Source organism: Bos grunniens, chromosome 12 (genome assembly GCF_055505025.1).
Source record: "Bos grunniens cultivar Pamir isolate PY7600 chromosome 12, Bosgru_T2T1.0, whole genome shotgun sequence".
NCBI lineage: Eukaryota > Metazoa > Chordata > Mammalia > Artiodactyla > Bovidae > Bos > Bos grunniens.
In genome coordinates, this window is record NC_141176.1 from 2,504,382 (window position 1) to 2,526,510 (window position 22,129).

Below are 22,129 nucleotides of genomic sequence, written 5' to 3' on the forward strand. Positions count from 1 at the left end.
CCGGTTGCTTCTCTTACTCACTTTAACGGTCAAAGAAGTGTCGTGATTAGCGCCTTGTAAATCTTTGTATTGGCACTAACTAGTGAAAGAACAGACAGAGAAGATTGTTTTGTTGTCTGTGTAAATAAACCACAAGCAAATTACATAGAGGGTTGATACATTTGGAGTGAGACAGAATTGAAAATTTAATACCCCTCCATTTTACTTAGGAATACAGAAAAACATTTTAGTCGTAGGTGAAATTTTAGAGTACAGCTTGTTCCTTCTGTGAACATTGTTAGAAATATGAGTCAAGATACACAAATTAAGGGATGAAGGCTTGTGGAGGAGGAGTGAGTAGCTACATATAACAGTCAAAAATGATACATGAATAAAACAGAGCAGAGCCTGAGATGTATCAGAATATTGAAAATGAAGGACAACATGGATTAATGATGCAAAATTAAGTATAAAGTTGGCCATCAGTTCAGTTAGTTCAGTTCAGTCGCTCAGTCGTGTCCGACTCTTTGCGACCCCATGGACTGCAGCCTACCAGGCTCCTCCATCCATGGGATTTTCTAGGCAAGAGTACTGGAGTGGCTTGCCATTGACACTGCTTACTTACTCTTTTTCTTCTATATTTGGCATTTATGGTATGTGCACCTTTGGACTACGTACACTGACTTGCACCCGTGGTAGAGTGGTCTCTCCCTCTGTGCTTGTTAAATTTTGTATTGATAATTTCAATGCTTAGTCTTAACCTGTCTTCTAGGAGGCCTAACTGGGGAGAGTTTTCTTTGGGCATGATCTGAGTCTATGTCTACCAGGAGCCTGAAAGAGCCATCTCTCCGTTGGATTGGACTCTTAGAGGGCCTGGAGTTCCAGGGTCAACTCTAACTCTCTAGCCTAGGCTCAGTATCCCAGTATCAAGGTTACCTTCTGAGCAGGCGTTCCCAGCCCGCCTGCTTCTCACTGTTCTCAGTCCCACTTCAGTGACACTTGCTAATCGGTTGAAGGGTGATTTTGGACACTACTCCTTCCTCATGAGATCTCAGCAGTGCCCCAAATAGTGATTGTTCTGTCGTTCAGTCTGCTGTACTGCTGGACCTCAAGTCCGTTTTTGGCTTTCTCTTGATTTGGAATGAAGATGCTAGCTAGTCTGAATCCCTCCGGGTCACATAGTCATTAGGTCACCTGGTTGCTTTTGACTGTAACAAGTCATGCAGGTTGGTGATAATGTGCGTGACTGGTGTTTGCAAGCCGCAGAGCTGCAAGCTTGTGTGGAACTGCGGGTAAACTGGCCACTGGCTCCTTAGTGTAAGAAGGTAGGAGCTCTGGTCCCCACTGAATTTCTCTTGTACTTTGAACCTAGATAAAGCAGACGAGTCCTTGTTTTCTGTTACTTGTATAGTTGTGGGCCTCTAGTTAGTTTTGAATTGTGTATACATGTCTGTACCATAGACCTTCTCCCCATAGATGTATGAAAATACTAGAGATTTGTCTGTTGTAAACATAGGATAGTTTGGCTGCACAATAAATCAGCTTCTTTTGGGCTGCTTGTGAACTCACCCACTTGGTTTCAGCAAGGGATGTGGCAAGCAGCGTGTGTGTGTGTGTGTGTGTGTGTGAGTGTGAGAAGGTCCTGGGGATAGTTACTGGGGACAGCGTGCCACCAGTGGAGGCTGGAAGGACAAGGCAGGAGCCTGGGTGAAGACTTCGTGAAGGTGAAGAGAATTCAGTAGGATCATTAAACTGGTACTTGCCCTAGGTCACACCATTCGTACCTGGACCCAAGTTCTATTTCCCTTCTAGAACAAAACAAAACGGTTTCCTACTCATTGTGAAAATTCTTCAGTGACACTAGGTGTTTAATTCTTACCTCCCATTACTAGAAATGCACAGTAGAGATGGGGACGCTCCCAGATCCAAAGCGAGAGCAGGACGTGTGGCTTCAGGTGGTCTCCATCTCCAGGATGTGGGTCCCCCTTTGAAAGGGGGCCTGTAAATTCTGTGATCCAAGCTGGCAAAGTAGCTCATCTTTTTCAGTTAGGATATCCTTTAAGAGTTCTCAAAGACTTCAGTGTAAATTTCATATCTCATCTTATGGTTTCCATTGTATAGATTGTTATTACAGTATCTAGTTCTGTCATTACAGTATCCTCAGTTTTGAAATGAGAGCTTTTTCACCAGATCCATTAACATCTGTATGTCTACTGTGGTTGATCATTGTTAGTGATAATAGTTAACCATAATGAGCCAAGCACTGTTTTAGGTGTGTCATAGATTTCAGCTCCTGTAATCTGTTTAACAACCCAGTGAGGTAGATACTATGAATTAGCCTTGTTTGCTAGAAGGGGAAACTGAGGTACAGAGGTTAAACTGCCTTTGCTTGCATTGTTGCCTGGGGGCGAAGCTGGGATTTGACTCCAGGGAGGCTGGCTCCAGAGGACACATCCTTAGTCCCTGTCCTGTGTTACTCTCCCATGCTAGTGGGAGTTTTACTCGTTACTGCTGCGTTTTTCAGAGAAGACAATGGCACCCCACTCCAGTACTCTTGCCTGGCAAATCCCATGGATGGAGGAGCCTGGTGGGCTGCAGTCCGTGGGGTCGCTAGGAGTCAGACAGGACTGAGCGACTTCACTTTCACTTTTCACTTTCCTGCATTGGAGAAGGAAATGGCAACCCACTCCAGTGTTCTTGCCTGGAGAATCCCAGGGACGGGGGAGCCTGGTGGGCTGCCGTCTGTGGGGTCTCACAGAGTCGGACATGACTGAAGTGACTTGGCAGCAGCAGCAGCAGCTGTGTTTTTCATTCAGGAACCATTAACACTAGTTAGTAATGTCTTTAAGCGATATAGATTTAGTGATTTCCTGATTGTAAGCATGTTGTGAGATGGGAAGAGGTGTTAGGTTGGAGGACTTTTGCTTATTGTACTGGGAACTTGAGAACTGGAATTGGGGTGGGCTTGGTGAGAATCCTGTCTGCCCACCTCATTTCCTTGGGCTTCTTTGGAGGTAGAAGTGGTTGGCTGAATAATGATCCCCCCCCAAAGATTCAGCTCAATTCTGTCCCTCAGTTGTGTCCAACTTTTTGCGACCCCATAGACTGCAGCACACCAGGCCTTCCTGTCCATCAACTCCCAAAGCTTACTCAAACTCATGTTCATCGAGTCCGTGATGCCATCCAACCATCTCATCCTCTGTCGTCCCCTTCTCTTCCTGCATTCAATCTTTCCCAGCATCAGGGTCTTTTCCAATGAGTCACTTCTTCACATCAGGTGGCCAAAGTATTGGAGCTTCAGGTTTAGCGTCAGTCCTTCCAATGAATATTCAGGACTGATTTCCTTTAGGATGGACTGGTTTGATCTCCTTGCTGTCCAAGGGACTCTCAAGGGTCTTTTCCAACACCACAGTTCAAAAACATCACATCTTAATTTCTGGAGCCTGGTTACCTTATGACAAAAAACGACATTGCATGCATAATTAAGTTTAAAAAAATGGAGATATTCTGCGTTATCTGGGTGGGCCCTACATGCAAACACATTTACTTAGGAGAGGAGGTAAAGGGAGATTTGACTACAGAAAGGAAGAAGGTGAGGTGACTGCAAGGGAGATCCAGTGACACACTAAAGAATGCTGCAGTCATCAGAGGCTGGGAGAGGCAAGGGGCTGCTCCTCATAGAGCTTCCTGGGAGATCGGCCCTCCTGACACCTTGATTTTAGCCCAGTTGAAAACATTTCTGTTGTTTTAAGCCATCAGGTTGTGGTATTAATAATTTGTTACTGCCACCACAGGAAACTAACGGCAGGTGTGGTTATGAGGTTGACCACATTGAAAGCTGGCTTCACAACTTGTAAGTGTATGCTTTAGGAGAACCATCAGATCATTTAAATCTCTTCTTGTGCTATCATTTATTTTAGATTTGTGATCTGAGTGAAAAGATGACCACAGTTTGGTTTCCTGGAAAGACTAGAACCTTCATTCATCTTGCTGTGCTGTATCTTTCTCATAAAGCGACTATGATAATGGTACAGGCGATTTCTGTGTGCTTTTTTTTGAATTAATTTCTTCATTGAGTCCTCAGAAAAGTGATGCTTTCAGTTGTCCTAGATTTGTACTGTCAAGAATTGGAGATTATGTTCTTAGCTGAAGGCTTTAGGCATCTGGATTTTATTCATATCAAAACTCCACCTAACCCAGCAGGCACAGAAACCTATTTAAAGTAAAATCGCTTTATTCAGCCCAGTCTTCTAAGCAGAGTTGTCTTTCGGTATCCACAGGGGATTGGCTCCAGGACCCTCCTTAGATGCTAAAATCCATGGATGCTCAAGTCCCCTGCATAAAATGGCATAGCATTTGCATATAACCTATGCACAGTGTGTTAGTCGCTTAGTTGTGTCCGACTCTTTGAGACCCCATGGATTATCCTGTGGCAAATTCAAGTTTTGCTTTTTGGAACTTTCTGAAGCTTTTTTCCCCAAATATTTTTGATGTGTGGTTGGTTGACTACTCGGACTTGGAACCTGCAGATAATAGAAGGTTGAATGTAAATTGCTCTGAATCATCTCAGGCTTTCTTTTCTTTCTATCCTTCCAATAGAAAAAAATGTTTACTTTTGTTTGTTAATATGACTTATTAAAAGAAACAAAATATATCCAGTGGCTTTTGGGGAGTATATTAGCTGCTGAAAATAGATGATAGATGGTACATACACTTCTGGATCATATGGATCTTTGTGAGTAAGAAGGGGTGGGAGCAGGGATGATTGTTTTAGAGAAGGGCTTAATTGCTTTTTTCAAAGACTCATGTCTTTAATTATGAAGCAGCAAACTGACATACATTTATTGCACTGTGAAACCTTGCATCTCATCTAGTCTGTCTTGCAGCAATTGCTTCTGAACAGATGTTACCTGAAACACCTTTGTGCAGTTGGTAGAATGCTAAAATTTGTCATGCTTTTATTATTGTTGTCTTAAATTAACTCTGCTTTATGGCATAACTTTATTGCTGTGTCCTAGAATCTTTATATATTTATTGCCTTATAAATTGGATTTAAAATTGGCTTTTTATATGGAATGTAAATTAACATGTGTATAACTTGTTTATGCTTACAGAATAATACAAGACAAAACTGCTTTGTCTTACACTAATGCAGTTGTCTTTAACTCAGCACATAGTATACTGTCTCCAAACTTGGAATGAAATGAATGCTGCAGAATGTGCTTACCATCACACTCTGCTTGTTTATCGCAGAAACTAATTTGACTTTTAGATCTATAAAATATAGATTAAGCATAACCTTTTACTTCATGGGATATTAAGGATCAAAGCATGAGCTTTCTTTGAACAGGATCTACAAAGGTAACTCTCTCTCAATAGCAGCAGGGTGGCATTGAAACCCCTTAGCGCTGAGAGTAATTTTCGCAAATAGCAAATCACATAATGACTGTTAACTTAGGGGAGAATTTAAGAGATTCAGTAAGTTAAGTTTTGATGCTGGAGTATTCAGAGTACCGTCTAATGAAAACTACTTGGAAATGCTTGCCGTAGATTTTGTTCTTCAAACGATCCACTGCCATCCTTTCTCACAAATTTTCTGTAGAAGAGACATTATGAATAATTTTTCTGGGCAGTGACTTGTATCACTTTTAGGGCTTGGGTTCCCGCTGAGTCACTTATTAGCTGTGTGAACTCAGGCGAGTTGTTTAACCTCACTCTGTGCCCGTTTCCTCATGTGTAAAAGGAAGCTGTTGGGAAGATTAGAAATTAAATGTGATGGGTTGTGAGGTACCTGTAACAGCCTTTAGCCTCTATCTAAATATTTACGATTTATAGTTTTGTTGTTGTCATCATTGGTAGTAATAGTAGTAGTGGTAGTACAATTTTTGTGTAGGCTTTAGGGCATTGGGAACATTACAGTGCATATTTGAATAACTTATATTGGGAAATCTTAATTGGGCCATACTTTTTCCTCAGATGAGATGGAAGCATTCTGTTCCCTAGTTTTACCCTGACATTAGCTGACATGCACAGTGATGGAGACTTCTGATTCTTACCACTGAAAGGTCAGAGCAAGTTTCTGAATCCTTGGGAGGGGAATGTTTTTATTTGTAAAACGAGTTTCATGCAACTATGAAACTTGAGTACCAATGAAGCTTACAAAAAGGAACTTGCAAAGGAAACAACCTCAAATTTAGGGAAAAAATTCTTGTGACACTCCATTGTGAATTGAATGATAGTAAAAATAATGTTACTTACATATGTATATATAAAAAGTTAAGTATAAATCTTTATGCTTTTGGCTCTTTTACAAAACAGATTTATATATAAAATCCAAAAGAAAACTATAAAAAACCAATAAAGTTTAAGTTGGTAACACTGATTTAATGTAATTGATGATTTTTGTTGAAACTGCATCCTCATTATTAGATTTAATAGTGGAAAGATGTGTGTGGTTTGCTGGGTTCCTTTTGTCACCTTTGCTCTTGGGGCAGAAGTGGAATTCCAGAGCTGAGGAGGCTCAGCACAGACCGGAACATCCAAAGGTCCAGCTCCACATGGTGGGTGGAGTCCTGTCACCGAACACCTTTGTCCTTCTCATGAGGCCTGGGCTTGAGGGTCTAAAGTGAACAGTCTCACTGGCTCTTCTGGCTGAAGTAGTGAACTCTTGTAATGTGTTTATGATAAAAAAGAGCCATATGTAATTTTTTTTAAGTAAATTATATGAAACTGTTGAAAAAGAGCAGACAGAATTGGAGCCAAGGCCACCAGACCCTGTATTCATTTTTTCTTAACTTTCTGTAGCTGTAGGTTTATTGTTCCTTGAATAGTGTCATTTTCGAATTATACCGCTTTTTGGACCTGAATTCTTCCAAAGTGTAGGAGTTGTGAAACCTTGGTATGCTGTCCATGTTGTTGGGCCTGCTGACACCATGTTGGTAGTGCACATAAATGCAGGCGTGTTCACCGAAAGTGCCTGAGGGAATGTGGTTGAGAGAGCTTCCCTGGTGGCTCAGCTGGTAAAGAATCCACCTGCAATGTGGGAGACCTGGGTTAGAGCCCTGGGCTGGGAAGATCCCCTGCAGAAGGGAACGGCTACCCATTCCAGTATCCTGGCCTGGAGAATTCCATGGACTGTAGCAGCTTTCACTTTCAGATTGTCCAGGACGTGCTTGGTGGTGATGGTTTAGTCACTAAGTTGTGTCCGACTCTTGTGACCCCGTGGACTGTAGCCTGCCAGACTCCTCTGTCCCTGGGATCTCCCGGGTGAGAATATTGGAGTGGGTTGCCATTTCCTTCTTCACCAGAATGGGCTTGCTTTATTTCTAATGTTTAATATAATCTTAAAAAAATAGAAAGTTTTAAAATTCTGATAGAATTGGAGAGTCTGTAGAAGGGCCCTGCAGACCTCAGTTTGAGGAACTTGGAGATGACTTAAGAAGTTAGGAGAGTCCCCGAACAAGCAAAAGTTTGTCCCTTTGTTTAGTGTTTCATTTTGTGATGAACTAAAAGTGATTAGTAAGTATTTATCAGTAGCGGACCAGAAGTGATTAGTATTTATCAGTAGTGAAAGTAAAGTCGCTCAGTCATGTCCTGACTCTTTGCGACCCCATGGACTGTAGCCTATCAGGCTCCTCAGTTCATGGAATTTTCCAGGCAAGAGTACTGGAGTGGGTTGCCATTTCCTTCTCCAAGGATTGTATATAATGTGCTTTAAAACAGTCTACCTCTAAATGGTTTTCTGAGGGTCAGCATTTCCCTTGCAGTCTTTAAAAAATACATTTTATCTTACAAAAGTGGTACAGAACACCATGTACTGCTCACCAGTGAGCTTCAGAAGTGAAACATCATAAATCCTACTGAAATGTTCATTTCTTCCCCTTCTGTCTGTGTCTCCTTATTATCTTTGCTTTTCATTTCTTTGAAATAAGGGCTTATGTGATTTAAACTTTTTTTCCATTTTAATTTTTTTTGGTGAGGGGGTTTCCAATTTATATATATCTCTTTTTCCCTAAAAATAGACCCACCAGAGCACCTGACCTGCCTCTTGAGAAACCTATATGCAGGTCAGGAAGCAACAGTTAGAACTGGACATGGAACAACAGACTGGTTCCAAATAGGAAAAGGAGTACGTCAAGACTGTATATTGTCACCCCGCTTGTTTAACTTATATGCAGAGTACATCATGAGAAACGCTGGACTGGAGGAAACACAAGCTGGAATCAAGATTGCCGGGAGAAATATCAATAACCTCAGATATGCAGATCACACCACCCTTATGGCAGAAAGTGAAGAGGAACTAAAAAGCCTCTTGATGAAAGTGAAAGTGGAGAGTGAAAAAGTTGGCTTAAAGCTCAACATTCAGAAAACGAAGATCATGGCATCTTATCCCATCACTTAATGGGAAATAGACTTCCCTGTGTGCTAAGGGCCTTGGGATATTCCCAGATAGCTGTGGTCTGTGTCAGACCTTCAAGGAAAAGATAGCTAAGTAACCTGTCCAAAACTCATCAAAGAAATTATTGCTAATTCTAGGCTATTATAGATGTTAAAAAAAAAAAAAAGTATATGCTTTTTTTGGAGATAATTTTCTGGTGTAGAATTTCTTAAAACTCTCAGTAAGATATTGATATGTGGATTGATCTAATTGTAAGATACATAATGTTACATTTATTTTTCCAATTTATTGTGAGGTATCTTTACAGGATGTGGGGGATTTTTCCTGTAGTCACTGCATTTTGCTGAGGTAGGCTGTTTATTTGGGTGTCATAAAAATGAAACTTTGTTAACATTCAGTCTTTAAACAGGATTTGCAAATTGGTGGCATTAATTATGGATTGTGCTATGGTATTAAACTGTTGCTGTTTACCAAAACTTTGGATGGAATGCAATTCAAATGACAATTACAATTCATTTCTAATGAAAAATTTGACAGCCTGAGAAATGAACATGAAAAATAGAATGCACATAATCTATATTCAGAAATCCAATGTGACAGTTTCATTTCTTTATAAAAAGTGATGGTTTCCATTAAAACCATGTTCTCACTGCACTCACCTCTCTTCTGAGGGTATTATTTTGCTCTTATTGATATGTTATCTCCAGCCTGCTCTAGTTGCTATGTGCATATGTTTGTAAGCTTTGAAAGTCATTTTCTCTTGGTGGTGCCTGATATAGGCTTAAGCTTACAATGTGAACACTTGGTTAATTGAAAATCTATGCAAAACTGTTCTTGTAATCTTACACCACCTGATTCACTAATCTATTCATGATTAATTTACATTTAAATGTTATCAATATACCTTTAATGTCTATTTTCTTTTCTCTAAAAGATTGCAGTTGGGGGGCAGTGAGGGCATGTAAGTGTGTGCTTAGTCGCTTGGTTGTGTCTGATTCTTTGCGACCTCATGGATTATAGCCCACCAGGCCCCTCTGTCCATGAGATTTTCCAGGCAGGAGTTCCAGAGTGGATTGCCATTTCCTACACGAGAGGATCTTCTTGACCAGGGATTGAATCCATGTCCCCTTTGCAGGTGGATTCATTACCGCTAACACCACCTGGGAGGGCATGCAGAGACACATCTGGGTCATTGGAGGACTGAGCCTGCTGACTCAGGTCCTCCAGAGGCCTGGCAGCGTGGCTTAGAACCTACCTCCCTCCCCTAACCGCTGTGCTAGAGAGGCTAGGGTTATATGTCCTTGGGTGAATTAGCTTCTGTGCCTCAGTTACCCTGTCTGTAAAATGGAATAGATAGTCATAGTATTGTGAGGATTAGTCGAGGTAATGCTTGTTATGATAATAGCTTGGGCACAAAACTAGCAGTTAATACATGACAGCTGTTATTATAGCTCTTTCTGGAATTGCCATGGGATTAGGGTCCGATAAACTCATTGAAAAATAGTGGAAAATTCTGAAAGAGATGGGAATACCAGACCACCTGATCTGCCTCTTGAGAAATTTGTATGCAGATCAGGAAGCAACAGTTAGAACTGGACATGGAACAACAGACTGGTTCCAAATAGGAAAAGGAGTACATCAAGGCTGTATATTGTCACCCTGCTTATTTAACTTATATGCAGAGTACATCATGAGAAACACTGGACTGGAAGAAACACAAGCTGGAATCAAGATTGCCGGGAGAAATATCAATAACCTCAGATAGGCATATTACACCACCCTTATGGCAGAAAGTGAAAAGGAACTCAAAAGCCTCTTGATGAAAGTGAAAGTGGAGAGTGAAAAAGTTGGCTTAAAGCTCAACATTCAGAAAACGAAGATCATGGCATCTGGTCCCATCACTTCATGGGAAATAGATGGGGAAACAGTGTCAGACTTTATTTTTTTGGGCTCCAAAATCACTGCAGATGGTGACTGCAGCCATGAAATTAAAAGACGCTTACTCCTTGGAAGGAAAGTTATGACCAACCTAGATAGCACATTCAAAAGCAGAGACGTTACTTTGCCAACAAAGGTTCATCTAGTCAAGGCTATGGTTTTTCCTGTGGTCATGTATGGATGTGAGAGTTGGACTGTGAGGAAGGCTGAGTGCTGAAGAATTGATGCTTTTGAACTGTGGTGTTGGAGAAGACTCTTGAGAGTCCCTTGGACTGCAGGGAGATCCAACCAGTCCATTCTGAAGGAGATCAGCCCTGGGATTTCTTTGGAAGGAATGATGCTAAAGCTGAAACTCCAGTACTTTGGCCACCTCATGTGAAGAGTTGACTCATTGGAAAAGACTCTGATGCTGGGAGGGATTGGGGGCAAGAGGAGAAGGGGACGACAGAGGATGAGATGGCTGGATGGCATCACTGACTCGATGGACGTGAGTCTGAGTGAACTCCGGGAGTTGGTGATGGACAGGGAGGCCTGGCGTGCTGTGATTCATGGGGTCACAAAGAGTTGGACATGACTGAGCGACTGAACTGAACTGAAGTGAAACTAGTTGAAAGTTAAAAATATCATAAGTCAAAAGTGCATGGACCATGCCTTACCTGCTGAAAAACATAGCTTAGCTTAGGCTACTTTAAACGTGCTTGGAACATTACTTTGGCTTATAGTCAAGCAAACTCTTCTAGCAGAAAGCCTGTTCTGTGATGAAGTGTTGAATGTCTCTTGTCATGAATTGAACACTGTTCTGAAGGTGGTAGACAGGCTGGTCGTCCTGTCTGGAGCGGTTGCTTCCGCCGTGACCACGTGGCTGACGGGGCTATAGGCGCCTCCCTGCCCAGCATCAGGAGAGGACCCTGTACGTGTTGCTAGCCTAGGAAGGGCCAGAATTTAACATCTGGAGTACAGTGTCTAGTGAGTAAGTATAGGTTTTGCGTCATCGTAAAGTCACCCCTTTCTAGATGGGAGACTGTAGTTGTATTCCTTTGAGTCTTTCCCAGACCCCAGAGTGGGGGAGATATCTGCCTCTGCAGTGTCGGACATCCTGAAGGGCAGGTGACCAGATCTCAGTTACTGACGGCGTCTTGACCTTTCTCCTTCCGCTGCTCACCTCCCTCCACCCTCCTTCCCCCATTCCTGGTGTCCAGGGCCCTGTTCTTGTGTCCAGGGACCCGACCTCAATTCCAGTGGGTACACATAAAGAGCTTGGTCCCTGGATGCATTCCGCTCCTTTCTGTTTCATCTAGACCTTCATCTTCTGCCCTTGCCTCTCTTTCTTTCTGTCAGCCTCCTGCTGACAGCATTTGCTCCACACCGTACAGAAGTAACCCAGGACTCTTTTTGAATTAGGATGCCTTCACATTCTTTGCCTCTTCAAACCTGATAGAACATGGAATATCAATAAATAAAAGAGCACTGGCCTCTATGTCCACTTGCTTCCTGTCTCCAAGCCTGGAGCGACCTGACAGGCTCGTGATGGACCCATGCTCTGTGGCCTGGGGGGAGACCCCGCCAGCCCTGCAGACTGCACCTTAGACATCGGGACTCTGTGGACCTACTGACTGGCAGGGCCTTCAGCCTGTCGGTCACAGGCATTATCACTGGCACTGCACTTACTCTGCTCTCTGGTGGACTGTACACTCCTTTAATCACTTACCACAGTGCTTTGAAGCAGGACTCTCACGACCCTGGTGTTACGCTTGATGGGACTGAGGTGAGGAGAGAGGTGTGGGCCGTCCCAAGGTGTGGCTGGGGACGGAGCCTGTGGGTGGCACGCAGCCAGATGGGCCAGGGCCCGGGCTTTGAGCTAGCTTTCTGGCTGCTCCTGTTGCTTAGTTGCCCCATTGTGTCTGATTCTTTTTCGACCCCATGGATTGAGATTTTTCCAGGCAAGAATACTGGTGTGGGTTGCCATTTCCTTTCTCCAGGGGATCTTCCTGACCCAGGGATCGAACCCACATCTCCTGCCTATGTCTCCTGCATCGCACGCCTGCATCAGCAGGATTTGACTGCCGAGCCACTGGAAAGCCCCACTTTCTGGTTACATCCTTTTTTACTTCTCTCAGCGTTTGTGTTGAGACTATTCACTCTTTTTACCTTCTCTATGGGTCTGATTCCTTTTTGTTGTTAACAGTTTTTTAAATTGAAAAGGTAACGTATGAACCTCTTAAAAAGCCCAACAGTATAAGAGTTCAGAGTGAAATTCACTGACTCCCTTACATCCCAGTTGAGATTTCCCCACACAGAAACAGTGATGACTTTCATTATTTTCACTTGGATGCTTTACTGATACTCCGTGTGTATGTGTAGCTCCCTCTTGGAGCTGCCCCGGGATAGCATTCGTTGAAACTGTCGTAGAGATCGTTTCTCCTGCCTCTCCACACTCAGCCTTGACACCTTCTTCAGAGAGAAGATAAAGGCCATATTGCTTGAACCGGCTTAATTTCCTGCTGTTGCACCAACAATCTATATCTGTAGCTCTTCCTCCTTTCTCCTCCAGTATCTGTAGAAGTGTCAGGTTAACCCTTTGGCCCCTGATCTTGATCCAGTTCCATTGCAAGAGGTTGTTTCACTCTCCACAGGTCCCGTCTTATTAAAATGCTCAGATATCTTCTACCCTGAAAGAAAAAGCAGGAGCAAAACCAAACAGCCTTCCTCTCCCAACTTTCCCATGACCCAGACACCTCTCTGTACCATGCTCTGTTTCCTTCCCTGATAGCCGAATTCTGTGAATTCATTGTTTTCATTTATTCTATAAATGTTTGAAGGGCACAGTTGGGTACAGTTTGGTCCCTGACTTCAGGAGGCTTGCGCTCAGTCTGGGAGACGGTGGGCAGTATTACCAGGGAACCCATGTTGTGTCATTTTTAAGAACTCAGACTCTGAAGTTAACCTGGGTTTAAGTCCTGGCTCTGAAATTGGTAGTTCTGTGACCTTGGGAAATTACTTTTGTAACTGTTGTTGTTTGTTTATTCATCTATGAGGTGGAAACAGTAGTACCTGAATTACAGTTAGACATGGTGTTTCAATGTTACATTGGGGGTTAACACGTAAGTACTAACAGCTCTCAGCTCATTGCTCCTGTCATGATGGCATTAGCCAAGGGTAGAGAGCGCTCATAAAGGGAGGATTCAGACACCTCCCACAGGCTTCTCAACTTTTGCTTCTGTCTTTCCACTAAAATTTGACAGGTCAACAACTGCCAACCCAGTGGCTGGTCTTCATCTTCAGTTCAGTTCAGTTCAGTTGCTTAGTCATGTTCGACCCTTTGCAGCCCCATGGACTGCAGCACACCAGGCCTCCCTGTCCTTCACCAACTCCCGGAGTTTACCCAAACTCATGTCCATGGAGTCAGTGATGCCATCCAACCATCTCATCCTCTGTTGTCCCCTTCTTCTTCTGCCTTCAATCTTTCCCAGCATCAGGGTCTTTTCAAATGAGTCAGTTCCTTGCATCAGGTGGCCGAAGTATTGGAGCTTCATCTTACTAGACTTCAGAGTATGACCCATCATTTCTTCACATGTTTGCTCTAACTTGTTCTTCTCTTCTAATGTTTGCTTATCTATCTTCCTGCCCTCTTGGTGTTCTAAGTACTATCTTTTTGACCTTTTACTTTTTTTGACTTAAGATGTCCTTCCAGCATGGATTCATTCATTTCACTAGCTACCTAGTGATACAGGAGTCTACCTGTGTCAGTGCTGTTCCGTACAGCTTTCAGTGATGATGGAGCTTTCTGTTCTGCTGTGTCCAGTTTGATATTCACCAGTCATATGTGGCTAATGCTATTAGAGGGCTGATTTTTAATTTGATTTAGTTGGAATTAACTTTTGAAATAGCCATATGTGACTAATGGCTAATGCCATACTTTGACCCACATTCAGGGACTGCCTGTGGCCTCAGAGTCTTAATTTGTAGGTCAGACTGCCTTTCAGCAATGTGATGGTTTGTTCCTACTGGATAACTTGCACATCTTGTTCAGGCAAAGATGATGCACTTTCACAGCCTCTGAAGCTACCCTCAGCTATGGGTTTTTAGTGAAACGCCATCAGTGATAACAGAAACAGGCTTGGGATCACATCTGTTAGAACGGCTGTCATCAAGGGGAGAGAGAGCAAGTGTTGGTGAGGATGTGGAGGAAAGGGAGCCCTTGCGCACTGTTGCAGGGAATGTAAGCTGCTTCAGCCTCTAAGGAAAACAGTATGGAGGTTTTTCAGAAGGTAAAAATAGAACTATTATATGACTCATCAATCCCAGCTGTGGGTATATATCTAAAATAAATGAAAACTGAACCTCGAAAAGGTATCTGTGATGCTTCCCTGGTCTAGATTGGTCAAGAATCTGCTTGCCAATGCAGGGGACATGGATTCGATCCCTGACCTGGGAAGGTTCTACATGCCACGGATCAGCTGAGCCCGGGGCCACAACTACTGCACCCTTGCTCTCAAACTTGTGAAGTACAGCTAATAAACCTGTGTGCCTAGAACCCACGCTCCCCAAGAGAAGCCCACTGGAGTGAGAAATCCATGCACTGCAACTAGGGAGTAGCCCCCACTTGCCTCAGTTAGTGAAAAACCCGCATGGAGCAACAAAACCTGGTGCAGCCAAAAGTGAAGCTACCTGGATTCCCATGTTTATTGCAGCATTATTCACAGGAGCCAAGATACGGAAGCAACCTCAGTGCCCATCCCCAGGTGAACGGATAAAGAAGATACGGTACACACTGAATATATACAGTGGGATTAAATTCATCCGGGAGAAAGACATGCTGCTGTTTGTGACAACGTGGTTGGACCTTGAGGGCATTATGCTAAGTGAGAAAAGCCTGAGGGAGAAAGACAAATACTGTATGATATTACCTATATGTAGAATCTGAAAAAGCAGGGTAGGGGAATGTGTTAAAGGAGATCAACTTTGGAGAGATGAATTAAAGGGTATAAACTTATAATTAGAAGATAAGTTCTGGAAATCTAACGTACAGCACAGTGATTATAGTCAACAACGGTGTATCATAAAATCAGAGTTGCTCAGAGATTAGATCTTAATGTTCTCAGCATTAAAAAGATGATAATTATGTGATGTGATAAAAGTGTTAGCTAAAACTACTGTGGCAGTCATATTGCAAAACATAAATGTATCAGTCAACATGTTGTATACCTTAAAGTTACACAATATTATATGTAAATTATATCTCCATAATATAAAAAAAAAAGCAGGTACAGTAGATTTATCTTCATATCCTCACAGGAGCGACAGTAATCAGTCATTTGCTCTAGGTTATTATGATCACTGAGAGACTTCCGTGCCTGTGGCTGTCAGCTGCTGACTCCCCCATAACCCTTGCTGACTTGTTAGTGTGCTTGAATGGTGTGGTAATCAATATAAAACTATGTGCTTTCAGAAGTCTTTACAAATATACTTGGGTTATTACTAGAGAGTCATCACTAAAGTCTCCTTGGCTTTGTTGGAGGATTGCCAAGGGCAGTTTAGGCTGCAGTTGCTTGATCTTGCAGCTTGACTATAGAAATTGTTGTGTTCAAAACCCAAATTGTGACATAGAATGTTATGTGTTGGAATGTGGCTGTGTCATCATGTAACACAGTGTAAGTTTGATACAGTATTGGACTGCTCTGTATCTAATCTCATTCATGCATTTCTGTCTCCAAGTATCTCAAATGTCTTTGGATAAGAAGTGCAATGAAGAATATTAAGGTGAGGAACCCATGTGTTTCAGCACGTGTAGCACTGGAAAGATAGTTACTTATATTATTTTTTGAATAGTGGAAAAGGGAAATAAGTGACCTAGGTTATTTATTTTTTCCTCTGAAACCTATTGAATTGTAAACTCCTTTGAGGGCAGATGCTCTGTTTTATAGGTATTTATATACCAGACCAGACATGATGTCTTGCTAGCTTGCATTCATGCTGAGTCACTTCAGTCATGTCTGACTCTTTGCGACCCTGTGGACCATGGCCCGCCAGGCTCCTCTGTCCATGGGATTCTCCAGACAAGAGTACTGGAGGGGCTGCCATGTCTTCCTTCAGGAGGTCTTCTGAACCTGCATCTCTTAGATCTCCAGCATTGGCAGGCAGGTTCTTTACCACTAGTGCTGTGTGGGAAACCCCTTGCTATCTTAGATGCTCAATAATGATATCTTGCTTGGTTAGCATTTCTAAAAGAAGTGTCAAGTGTAACCACATTTTATGTATAGTACTGGGACTGTATGTAAGAGCTGGAATTGTGCTCTTTTTCTCCCTTCTTCAGACGTCAAATTTGTAAATATACAATAATCTTTTTAACTCATTTTAAGTAACAAACCAATTTAGAAGTAGTAATAAAAAGTAGTAATCAAATTATGCAAGAAAACTTAGTGGTGATTTAAAATGTTATTTAAAAAAGTTCAAACTTATCAATAATTTAAAAGAAATTTTCTTTAATTAGACTTGTGTATGTATGTATTTTAATGATATTTTGAAATGTGGATATTTTTGTGGCTTATGTTTAGTCTTATTTGGAAGCACGTGGTATATAAGGCATGTACTAAACTGTAAATTCTGTGAATAACAAAAAATATTCATTACATTTCTATTTTACACTTAAGCAACTTTAAAAAATAAAAGGGAAACTCCCTAGCAAAACATATATTTTTGCATATATATGTTATAAACATATAAAATTGACTAAACATAAAATTTAGTCAATTTTCAGAAGTTACAATCCTCCTGGCTTCTTATATTCACTCACCTCAACTTTCAAGATAAAACTTTTTAGTCAGTATTATAACACTTAATAACAGTCCAGTTGGAATTACGCTTGTGTTTCTTGCTAAGATTTTATCTTCAATTTCTTTGCCTCATAAACAACTCAGAAACTGCTTTATTTCTGCTGTGGGTCTTCCTCCCTAGGTTTGGGACGGCGAAGACTGAGGGAAGGGAAAGGGAGGGGTCTGAGCCTGGGTTTGAGTCTCATTGACCAAGACTCCGTTCTCAGACTGGCCACTCTGGTAGATCACTTGTGTGACAGTCAGTTTCCTGATCAGTGAGATGGGGATTCCCTGGTGACTCAGTGGTAAAAGAATCTGCCTGCAATGCAGGAGACACAGGTTCGATGCCTTGATTGGGAAGATCCTGTGGGGTAGGAAATGGCAACCCACTCCAATTTTCTTGCTTGGGAAATCCCATGGACAGAGGAGCCTGGCGGGCTACAGTCCATGGGGTCACAAAGAATCAGACACGACTTAGTGACTAAACCAAGGTGGGATAATGGCTAATTTGTAAGATTGTTGGGTGTGTTAGTAGTTACAATAAGGCTCACTAAGTGTTGCTAGGAATGGTGATGTGCAGTGGGCTATATCATATGGCCTTCATTTTTCAGTCTTGGTTTCTGTCTCAGTCAAGGCCTTTTTTGGGCTTAAAGGCACATACATGATGTAGTTTAAGCTTAGAAAGAGCAATTGTAAAGAGGCATGGGGCTGTCCCTGGCATCAAGAACAGCAAGTTTAGCTGTTCCTCTCTTGGTCTGGAGCTGAGAGCTGAAAGCTGGCAGCTTCCCTTTGCTGGGATCACACTGTCTCCTGTTGCCTCCTAAGAGGCATCTGCTCCACTCTTGTATGTCTGCATTGTGTTGCTTCTACTGCTTTGATTTTCACACAGCTAATCCCAGAGCCTCACAGTCCTAGGTGTATGTAACGCTCTCGGTCCTAATTCTCATATCTGAATCCCAAGTCCTGATTTCTGGGAGACTGAGGGTTTGATTGGCTTTGCTTGAGCTCTGCTTACTCAGCTGTGGCAGGGCTGGCTTTCAAAGAACAGGAGGACTGCCAGTCCCCCCTCTGATAGCAAGAAGGGATTGTGTGCTTGAGACACATAAAGCAATAGATGTCTGCTTTAGCTGCACCTGTGGGACTTTGCAGATTCCCTGATGCTAGGCACTGAAAGACAGAGTTCGTAATAGTTTGCCCAATTTAGTGGGCAATGGTTATATACTAGAGTCACCAGGAGGAGCTCAAGTACTTATGACAGGCCCTATCTTTGGGTATTTTGATTCAGTTGCTTTGGGATATTACTCAGGCATTTGTATTAGGAAAAGAAAACAAAAATTCTAAACCATTGGCTTAATATGTTCCTCTCACTGTGGTATGTCTAGTTCAAAGATAAGGGAAACAAGGTTCCTGATATGTTTAAGAAAAGAGAAAAAAGATATACACGTGATCTGCCAGATAGTGATTGTAAATGAAAGAGCCATGGACAACAGAGGTAGAGTCACCATTTCCTGACAATACTGACGGTTCACCCACGCGTACTGTAAATGTATATGTGCATTACCTACTCGGTCTGTTTGCTTCCCTCACATCTTATTCTCCCCTGAAGCTGTCGATGTCCTGAGGCCCAGGCAGCATGCTGGCTTTAGGGATGGTGCTGAGAAACTGCTGCTGATTGGAATTCTCAGCCCCAAAGAAAAATGGCAGCATGTGAGAGATGCCAGCAGCTGAAAGGAGGGTGGTTGAATACCACTGACACTCAGCAAAACCTGAGAAACCTTTGTGCAGGTCAAGAAGCAACAGTTAGGACCAGACATGGAACAGTGGACTGGTTCCACATTGGGAAAAGAGTGTGTCAAGGCTGTATATTGTCACCCTGCTTATTTAACTCATATGCAGAGTACATCATGCGAAATGCCAGGCTGGATGAAGCACAAGCTGGAATCAAGATTGCTGGGAGAAATATCAATAACCTCAGATATGCAGATGACACCACCCTTATGGTAGAAAGCGAAGAGGAACTGAAGAGCCTTTTGATGTAGGTGAAAGAGGAGGATGAAAAAGCTGGCTTAAAACTCAACATTCAGAAGATGAAGATCATGGCATCTGTTCCCATCACTTCATGGCAAATTGATGGGGAAACAATGGAAGCAGTGACAGACTTTATTTTCCTGGGCTCCAAAATCACTGCGGATGGTGACTGCACTCATGAAATTAAAAGACACTTGCTCCCTGGAAGAAAAGCTATGACCAACCTAGACAGCATGTTAAAAAGCAGAGACATCACTTTGCCAACAGACGTACATCTAGTCAAAGCTATGGTTTTTCCATAGTCATGTATGGATGTGAGAGTTGGACTATAAAGAAAGCTGAGCACCAAAGAATTGATGCTTTTGAACTGTGGTGTTGGAGAAGACTCCTGAGAGTTCCTTGGCCTGCAAGGAGATCCAACCAGTCTGTCCTAAAGGAAATCAGTCCTGAATATTCATTGGAAGGACTGATGCTGAAGTTGAAGGTCCACTCCTTGGCCACCTGATGCGAAGAGCTGATTCGTTGGAAAGGAGGAGAAGGGGACCACAGAGGAAGAGATGGTTGGATGTCTTCATCGACTCAGTGGACATGAGTGTGAGCTAGCTCCAGGAGGTGGTGAAGGACAGGGGAGCCTGGCATGCTGCAGTCCATGGGGTCACAAGTAGTTGGACACACCTGAGGGACTGACAACAACAGAAGCAGAGTTGCTGATAAAGTGGAGTCAACTGTCACTTAGCGTTTATGTTGATACTTTTAGCGTGTTGTTATACGTAAGCATTTGTAACTGTTGCGTTCGGAGAATGAAGGCCCTCATTCTCTAGATGGCCTGGTTCGGATCTGCCCCTCTTCCTCTTCTCTGATTTGATTCCTGTCACTGCAGCTGCGCTGGCTCTCTCCTTTGAACACTAGATGGGCTCTCTCCTAATCGCCTTTGTTCTGGCTGCTCTTTTATCTACAGTACTTTCCCCGCTTGTCCACGTAGCTACCTCCTTAGTCCACTTCAGTCTGCTCAGTTGCTGCCTTCTCAGTCAGTCTTATGCTCACCCCAGTTCCTCCTTTTAAAACTGCATCCTGCAAACCCTCCCACTCTGCTTTCCGGGCCTGCCTTCCTTTGAAGAACTTTTCATTTTTAACAGAGCTCTCATCACCTTCTAACATCTTCTGTAGCTTACTGTGTTTGTTGTCTGTTTCCCCAGTGGAAGGTGAGCTTCTCTAGGACAGAAATTTTTGTTTTACTGATGGATCCCTTGCCAGTAATGTAGTAATATTTAATAAATAATGTTGAATGAATGAATGTTTTAGGAATCTCATTCTGTGAGGGTAAATTTTGCCCTACTAGTTTTCCCTAAATCATGGCTAAAACTTATTTCTGCTTTAGTTTTAGATCATTATTAAATATTTGCATGTTAATTAGCAAGTATTTACGCAAATGTAATTAGTATATAATTAGCAAATATAATTAGCATACAGCAGAGACTCTGCCTTTTCTCCCTGTCAGCGTTAAACACTTCTGTTATGGTGCTTGTCCCACTGCCTTGCATTTGGTTATTCATTCACTTGTCATGCTCATCCTTTGGTTGTAAACTTGTAAGGGCAGGGCTTGGGTCCTCTTTATATTTACCGAGTGTCTTGCACATTTTGGGAGCCTAATTGTATTGTGTAGTAGCCAAAATAAGGATTACGGGACTAAATTGAAAAATCATGTCTTATTTCTTATACTTTGTTATCTTGTCTTCATTTGCATTAAGGGGTTATCAAGTGAGTGGTATTTACCTTAGCTTTCTCAGGATGGCATGGGATCACTTACATTTACAATAAGGAACAAAGATAGATTTCTTTTATTTCTGACATTAATAAGTGTCATAAAGTAGAAAAATAAAGCTAAGTCAATATATTATTGTTGCCACAGAAATTGAATTTATGTCAAAAGGATTTGTGCTTGTGATGTAGTGATTCGTATATTTTTCTTGAAATTAAGTCTCTAGCAGGTGACAGCATCAATAATTCACAAAACCAAGGAGCCTTTTGAGATAGGTTAATTTATATATGTGGATTAGGAAACAAATGAATAATGTGCTTAATGTATTCTGACATATTTGAAAATATGCACCAAGAAACTCAGCCTATTAAAAAGGCTGTTCACAGTATTTATTAGATTTTTATTCTTACTTCTTTTACTGTCTCATATATAACATTTTTATTTAAAAAGGAACTAATCTGTATTTTCTGCTTGGTGTGAAAAGTATTATCCATAGTAATTAAAAACCTTTCCTCATTAAAAAATAAATATGCTCATTCTAGACAACTGAAGAAATACAGAAAAAAAATGTAAAAATAAAAAAAGTTCCAAATCCCACAATTCAGATAGATAAAATTAACAATGGTTCCTGTCTGATTTTTTCCTATAAGTGTATATATTAACAAAGTTAGAATTATATTGCAAATGCAATTTTACTTCAACTTTGTTTCATATAACATTATATTATAAGCATTTTCCCTATGGCAGAACTGTAATCTATTTACTGTTTCCCATATTCTGAGTTTTAGGTTGATTGCAATTCTGGTTATCTAAAATAACAGTGTAGTGATATATATATATGTTTGTATATAAGAATACTTGATTGTATTTCTTATTCTTTCTGTAGATTCTAGAAATAGAATTACTAGGTTAAAGAATAATTACTAGTAGAATTCTTAGTTTGAACATTGGATTTATTTCACCAAAATTGTTCTCTAAGGTTTAACCAAATTTATTTTCTTTATGGTGATGCTAGAATGTAAACAAACAAAATCCTTCTCAAATAATAGATGCACTGATGCTTGGTACCATATGAGCCTCAGGAATATCCAGTCTAACTTTGTGTCTTATGCGTGACATCTAAGAGATGAGGCAGTCTCAAAAATAACCTAGTAGTTGGATAAGCTTCAGGCTGATGCTGGAATCTCTGGGACCATTTAAAATCTTCCTACAGCC

The 22,129-nt window shown here is 41.7% G+C and overlaps 1 protein-coding gene across 7 annotated transcripts in view; it reads left to right on the plus strand.

The window, feature by feature from the left end:
* Positions 1–22,129, plus strand: part of DIAPH3 (diaphanous related formin 3) — a 560,663-nt gene that overhangs the window by 1,126 nt on the left and 537,408 nt on the right. Inside the window, exon 1 of one of the 7 annotated variants that reach the window (XM_086328460.1) lies at positions 20,077–20,357. The exons of the other annotated variants lie outside the window; for them this stretch is intronic. The gene's annotated coding sequence lies outside the window, so the exon portion shown is untranslated. Of the gene's footprint in view, positions 1–20,076; positions 20,358–22,129 lie in introns of those variants that run through there. 7 annotated transcript variants of the gene reach the window in all.